The following is a 7529-nucleotide window of genomic DNA, read 5'->3' as shown; positions in this document are numbered from 1 at the left end:
CTTGTAATCCGCCCGCCTCGGCCTCCCAAAGTGTTGGGATTACAGGCGTGAGCCACCGCGCCTGGCCACGGCCATTTTAGTTAGGGCTGTGGACATTCCCCTAAGATGGAAGATTAAAACCTTGAGCGACCTTTTCCTTCGGGAAAACAACAACAACAACAACAACAAACCTTGAGGAACAGGAACACTGGAAATAATTCACTATGACTAAGAAACTAACATGATGACAGAAAACAGAGCAGATTGCTCGGGAGAAATGTTGTGAGCCGTGACTTGGCCTCAGCTACACTGGAGAAAACTCCCAGGTTCCCGCCCAATGCCCAGACTCCAGAACACAGGATGCCCCGCCCTGTGGAGAAAGTCCCTGCGGGCTTATGTAAGGGAAATTCCCCTTCCCTTTAAAGAACCAGTTTCAGGAAACACCACTAACGTCCTGCCTTCCTGATTTCCACTCCCGGACACAATGGGTCTCCACCATGTGATAAATCTCCGAAAAGACAAGTCAAGGCCAAGTGAAACTTGCGCAAGCCATAGGCCCCTGGGGGACCCAACGTGGCCGCCCTCCAAGATGTCTGTGCTGGGGCAAGAACTCACAGAGCCCGGGCTCACCACGGGGAAGCCACAGGCCTTGTGGGTGCCGGGTAAGGGAGTGAAGGCAAGGAAGCTCCCGCCAGCTTCTCTGAGTTTCAATTACATAGTCCTATGCCTGTGTGTCTTCTTCCTGCTGTGACTCGGCCCTGACCATAAGAAAAACAAACCCTGATAGGTTACACCAGGTTGAAAGGAACACTGAAACCCAGGTCAGGCAACTAACGCCAGGGGCCGTAGGAAACCCCGGGCATCCCTGAGGAAGCAGGTCTTCCAAGCTCCCCTGCAGAGACTCCCCTGAGTCAAAATGAGGCATTACCTTGGAAAAACTTGAATTCTACCAAATAATTCTACCCACTATCACTCACTCTCCCAAATCAGCCCAGTTCACGAGTATGAGGGGTTGGTGAAGCTTCTTCAAAACTTGAGTGAAAATGCCCTGAACCGCATGGAGGAGAAGAGTCAGCTACTCACACATCGTGATCCCTAATTTACATGAAAGGGAACGAGCAGGACCTTTCACTTGTTTTCTGAAATCCTGCTTTTAAGGCTGACCTTTCACTTTCACACACACACACACACACACACACACACACACACCATTCAAAGTTCAAATAGGATATAACATTCTTTCTCACAGGCAGGCCAGTTGAATTTTCCAAGTTGAAAAACTCGTTTTCTAGGGTAGCCTGTGTTCTTTAAAGTTGGGTCTAAACCTTGAAAACTTTGAAGCTCACATTTATTTCTCCCCGAGGGAAATTTTATTCAGTTCTGAAAAGTAACAAAAGAGCACTTCACTGTAAGTGCTTGACCCAGAGAACTGGGAGGCAGGTTCACAGAAAGACCACACACACACACACACACACACACACACACACACACACACACACTGCACTCCAAGGGAACGAGCCTCAACCCAAATAGGAGACATTGACATAACTGGTTAAATATACAACGATTTGTAGAAGACTGAATGAGGGCTCAGAAGCAGAGAGTAAGCGTTATTTGCTCAGACACTGCAGATGCGGTGAAACTACCTAAGAATGGGGCTGAAGGGGAGAATGTAAAGACCATGTATAATGTTTTTCAAAATTGTTCTTGGCACTCCTGGGTATTTCTTTATCCCACAGAAATAAAGATTTATGTTCATAGGAAACCCCAACCATAAATGTTTAATATAGTTCTACTCACAATAGTCCCAAACTGGAAACAACCCAGATGTCCTTGAGTAAGTGAATGGCTAAAAAACTGTAGTACATCCATACCATAGAATATTATTCAGCAACAAAAAAGAATGCAGTATTGATATACACAATATTACTTGGATAAATCTTCAGAGAATTACATCTGAGAAAAAAGTCAATCTGAAAGGTTACATCCTATATGATTCCATTTATACAACATTCTTGAAATAACACATTTCAGTGGATCCCCAAAACCCAGCACATTGTAGGTGCTCAATAAATATTTGTTGGGGGAAGAAAACGACAGGTTTCCAGCAATAAAGAACAGACTGGTGGCTGCCAGAGGTTGGGGAAGGAGTGGAGGTGGGAAGTGGGTGTGGCTATAGAAGGGCAACAGGAGGTATCCTTGTGGTGGTGGAAATGTTCTCTTGACTGTCAATATTCTGTATGTGATATTATACTATAGTGTTGCAAGCTACCACTGGGGGAAACTGCATAAAGAGCACTGTATTATTTCTTACAACTGCATGTCAGTATATAAGTATTGCAAAATAAAGAGTTTAAAAGGAAAAAAAAAATGTTCTCAGTAATTATATTGGTGGTGGTAGTATTACTATTGCTATTCTGAGCTTTTATAACAGAATAAAGCAAATGAATAATTTAAAAATATTCTAGTGGAAAATGAAATATTTCACTGAATTTTGATGGAAAAGTCTTTTTTCTTCTTTGTTAAAACATGTTTTTGTGTTATGGGCCATGTGTAGAAAGGTCGATTCAAAATTATAAAATATATTCACCAAAAAACAAAGAGGAATTCACCTGAACAAAACTCAAATATATTTAAGTCCATAAATTCGTATTTAAAAAATTGTTCATCTTTGGAGGACAGGAACCAACTCATAAATAATGCTGATTATAGGAAAGTAATGCAAATAATGGGAAAGACTCCAGCATTGATCCTGCCTTTTCTATATGGACTGTACCACTACATGAAGGGAAGTATGTATTCCTAAAAGAATTCTGAGTGATAAAACAATGTATCCAGGGGAACTAACATAGGATCCCCATACACAAGCAATTCTAATAGTTCCAGGAACTCGGTGAGATGACAATGTGCCCATCACCCAGTCTGATACGTTGTTTCATCTACTCAAGATGCCATGAATTGTAAGAAGCACCATCACTCTCCGTACACCCAAACCCACCCCCCCCGCCCAAAAAAAAACAAAAAAAAAAAACACAGCCAGTTCAAGCAGAGCACAATCCTGAAGTGCCATGAGAAGATGCATCCCAACTTGAGATGCTCGAGTAACAAAAAGTGGCCTTGATTCAAGTGACAATGCCATTTCATATCCTAAGCCTTATTTTCACTAATTCTCTTCAGATTTATTAAGGGGCCAAAATCAGGGTAAAATAGCACAGCATTATGGCAATAAGAAATGTGCAAAAATCTCAAATAATATGACAGTGAATGAAAAAAAAAAAAAAAAAAAACCCCAAAAGCTATTATTTACCCTGCCAGGCTTGAAGCTCATGACCCTGTGTGGCCTATAACTTCTGATGGTGAACACGTCTTGATTGGGGTCTTCTGACACTCTTCTCCTTTTGCTGCCCATCGTCTTCCACATTCAGGCCTCAGTGGATCCTTATCAAGTGCAAGAAGAGAGAGCAAATACCACGAAAGCCCGGATTCGTAACTAGAGATCCTAGAGATCTGCGAACTGTTGAAATTACGTGCACGATGTTCAACATCTATGTATTTCTTACGGGATTCCAGGATTGCTGGTGTGAACTTTTTGCCATCTGCACAGCTTTGTCAAGAGTACAAGACTGTAATCAATCACAATTGTTTCCAAGATACTCTGCCTTAACTAAACATTTTGATCTGATGAGAACGGAACAACTTGATTCCAACCCTGAGCATGGCAAGGGCGAAGGACTGTTGTGGGAAACAGGGGAGAAGGTGAGGTCTCAGTTTGCCTAGAGGTAAGAGAGTTAAGAGAAAGCTTTGATGACACTCAGCTGTGGAGCCCAGGGTTGATGCCACCTTAGGCATGATCTTTGTGGAATAACTTACTGGACATCCATAATACTAGCATCCATTGCTACTAATTTATGCAAGCAGCATGGAGTCAGCATATCCAGATAACCCAGGAAAAGTATGTCATTTGTAAATAACCCACGACTCTATGCTGAAGTCAGCAAACTATGGCCCATGGGCCAAACCTGATCTGTTGCCTGTTACTTTTTTTTTCCTTTTTGGTCTGATCTGTATAAAGTAGACTTTATATTTTGAAATCATTACAAAAAATCAAAATATTATATGGCATGTGAAAGTTATAGGAAATTCAAATTTGTGTCCCTAAATAATTTTACTGGAACATAGCCATGCCCAGGCGTTCACATACTGTCAATGACTGCCTTTGTATTTACACAACAGCCGAGTTGAGCAACAGAGACAGTTATGGCCTACAAAGCCTAAAATATTTACTGTCTCCGTCCCTTTACAGAACAAATTTGCCAACCCCTATCTCAGAGCTCACATTTCGCAAGTGCTCTGGTAACTTTTTCATAAATAAAAGATAAAGCCTGAATGTGTAACTACAAAACAGTCACATTTATTACTGTTTGCTGTAGTTTTCAAAGCTTGTGCACCAGACATGCATAAAAAATGCAAAAGTGAGCCCAGACTGGTTATAAAAGGTTTCCTGTTTGTCATTTCTCCCTTTGCAGTTTCCCTACTGGGCTTGCGCACGCAGCAGAGGAAGAACAACAATTAGTCACCATGCTAGATTTAAAAGCATTTAATGACATAGCATATATTTAACAGATAGGGCAAAAGTTGAGAGGTACAGGTCGTACGACTGAGCACCAGGCCTGAGCGACCACCTCCCTGTTCAGGCCCAGCCTCTGGAGTTCATTCCTATCAATGTCATTTTGATTGTGCAGTAAGATGAAAATTTGTCATTACAATAGATACAGTGACAGAGAAATGCACACTATGTATCAAATAGCAAGGAAATGAAGCAAATTATAACACAGTGTGGCAACGCACGAGCAAGTAACCATTAAAGTAACATTACTTTGTCCAGTAAATGCTTCAGTTCCACCACTTGTACACTTACCAACGATTTAAAGGGTTTATTATACATCTAGTTTTATTATACTTTGTACTAGAATTATCTCAAACATACAATATAATGTATTTCAGCAAAAAAAAAAAAAAAAAAAAAATTGAAATTACAGATTATTTAAAACTGTATCAGTTTTCTATTCCTTCTTGTATACTGACATTCTTAACCGTCATAGCAGTTGATGCAGAAAAGCCGCATGTCATGTGTTAGTAAGTGATGCCAGATACAAATGGTTTGGTCTGTAGAGTTAATGTGGAGCTGCACTGTGGCTGCAGCAAGATCATAATATGTGATCTGTTTAATAAAGGTTAGCCCCATCTTGGGCACTTCTAATAGTCAAGACTCAGGGTAACCACCAGAAGTAAATGGAGAGAGAATGGTGTCAGGATATTGGTACATTTTGTCTCTGGTAAGCACAGGAAATATTAAGCACCGCTGCCTTGCATACCAACAGCACTAGAGGCGGGTTATTTCCAACACAGCCTCACAAAATTGAGGAACAGTTTAAATACTGAGATCTAATCTATATAATTTCATTAAAAAAAAAATCTGGCCTTCCCTCTGCACCTCAAACTTTTGTAACTTGGAGATAAAGTGTTTAGGTGTGTTTCCCCCACCCCCCAGAAATGCTCTATAAAAAAAAAAAAAAAAAAAAAAAAAAAAATCAACCACATTGAGGAACATTAGGCACAGAGAATAATGTGTTGGTTCTGAGCTTGCATGCTGGAATTTCACTGAAAAGGTAAGAGAAGGGCAGGAGGTGAAGGAAAGGAGTTCATTTCTTTTTGCCAAAAAGGCTGAACCGCTTCTCTTTGTCTTTCTCTTTGTCCTTTTCCCGCTTGCCGGGACTGGACTCGCTGGTGATGGTGACGACGCTGGTGGGGAGGGTCTGCGCCCGGCTGGATGCTGGCGTGCTCTGGGTGCTGGCAGACACCTCATGTTTATCAGAGGAGATGGCCGAAGAGATGGCCTGGATCCATGTGTTCATTTCCTCCTGGACAGAGGAAGGGACACAGGTAAGACTCAACTAAGAGGGGTAGGTGTGAGGGGTTCTGGTGCCAAGGCTTGAGAATGGCACACCTGGCCAACTGAGGGGTGAGCAGAGTCACTTCTGGGCACTGTCCCCAAATGCACCTCTGCCTTATCAGTACAGGAGAGGGAACCTGGTTCAGCTTCTCATGAAAATTCAGTTCTACTCATCACCCTAGTAAGTGGCCCTACAAACTTGTAAGAGCTGGAAGACTGGTCTCAATCTGTGAGGTGGTCAGATCCCACCCTAGAAGGTGCTTTTTCACATTTAAGGGCATTATAGGTGTTACTTTTCCATCAATGGACCCTCTCTTTCCTTGAGGTGAGGTACACACCCATTAAACAGCTGGCTACAGGCAGAGGGTGCAGCAGGGGTCCCATCATGATCCACAACCAGTCCTGGGACCACCTCAATGTGCCTCATCCCTGGGAGGGGACGAGCAAAGATTTCCTTCATCTACTTCAAGGGATCCTGCCTTGGCAAAGGGACAGCGAGATCATATTCACTGCCTTCTAGAGACAGAACCAAACACCTTCTTATGCTGGCGACTAGAGCCCAGTGATAGAAACCATCATTGATCATCATTTACATGAAGAACATTCTGAATAAAGCCTATCATCCCACAAACACTTGCAAACTCCTAAGTACTGGAGAGAAATAACATTTAGAAACTTACATCGTCTTTGGCTTGGAAGAGGTACTCATTGCCATCATTTAGTCTGTAATTTCAAGAAAGAAAGTTAGTCACCACTTAATTACAGAGAAATAAAAATCCCCCAACTCCCATATCCCACGCAGGACAGAAGCAGACCACAGGAGTCACAACAGAAGCGTCAACCTGCGTATGTCACCACCAAGCCTGGGGACCTGCCCAGGCCCAGCAACAGACTCCTGGAGATCAAGAAGCCATAAAATCGCACCAATGATACACACAGGGAGCCTGTGCTTCAATCCAATGGAAGGATTTAAAAAAAACCCAAACATAACATTTGGCTTTATTGTGACAAAAATCACTTGTGGATGCCTGATCACTTACTGGTCTAAACTGAATTCAGGAGAAAGCTTTTGAACACAACGAGCCCTTTTGAAATTCTGCTACTGAGCTTGTATCCCCTACATTCACATGTTCCAGAGTCTCAGAATAGGCCAACAGAAAATGTCTCTTCAACTTTTCTTCTACTGTATGTCTTAGAATTAAGAAGCCCTATTAGTGTGACACTGGGAGTTCCCTAGGCTTGGAGGGGTCACAGGTTCACTCTGTGGCTGCGGAGAGTAAGAGGGTACTATTGTGTAGCCGAGGGTAGCTGCTGTTCGCTAATATCCCAGTTCTCTGAAGCTACATGAAGGGAGTACAAAGGGGAAAGCAGCCAAGGAGCCAAGCTGCCGGTGCATTGTCTTACAAAATGTAAAGTGTTCCAGGACCCAAAGAGCCTGCCTGTACTGCGCGCAGCAGAGCTCAATAAATCAAATCATTTGACACTCTCTCCTCTGCAGCCCTTGGCCTAGTCCAACTGGCATGAAACATACAAATAAATGAAGACCAAAGCTTTTCAGATCCCAAAGCAACAGTACAAATCAGTAAACAAGCATCCT

The 7529-nt window shown here is 42.5% G+C and overlaps 1 protein-coding gene across 3 annotated transcripts in view; it reads right to left on the bottom strand.

The window, feature by feature from the left end:
- Positions 1-4561: 4561 nt before the first annotated feature.
- Positions 4562-7529, bottom strand: part of SPTBN1 (spectrin beta, non-erythrocytic 1) — a 217350-nt gene continuing 214382 nt past the window's right edge. For 2 of the 3 annotated variants that reach the window (XM_017859016.1, XM_017859014.1), the window contains exons 35-36: positions 6613-6655; positions 4902-5900 (exon numbers count right to left, since the gene is read on the bottom strand). The gene's annotated coding sequence lies outside the window, so the exon portion shown is untranslated. Of the gene's footprint in view, positions 5901-6612; positions 6656-7529 lie in introns of all 3 variants that reach the window. The other variant, XM_017859015.1, reaches the window with a different exon arrangement.

The sequence above is a fragment of the Rhinopithecus bieti genome, unplaced genomic scaffold, assembly GCF_001698545.2.
Source record: "Rhinopithecus bieti isolate Rb0 unplaced genomic scaffold, ASM169854v2 scaffold_47995, whole genome shotgun sequence".
Lineage (NCBI taxonomy): Eukaryota > Metazoa > Chordata > Mammalia > Primates > Cercopithecidae > Rhinopithecus > Rhinopithecus bieti.
This window is presented reverse-complemented; position numbering and strand designations above follow the sequence as displayed.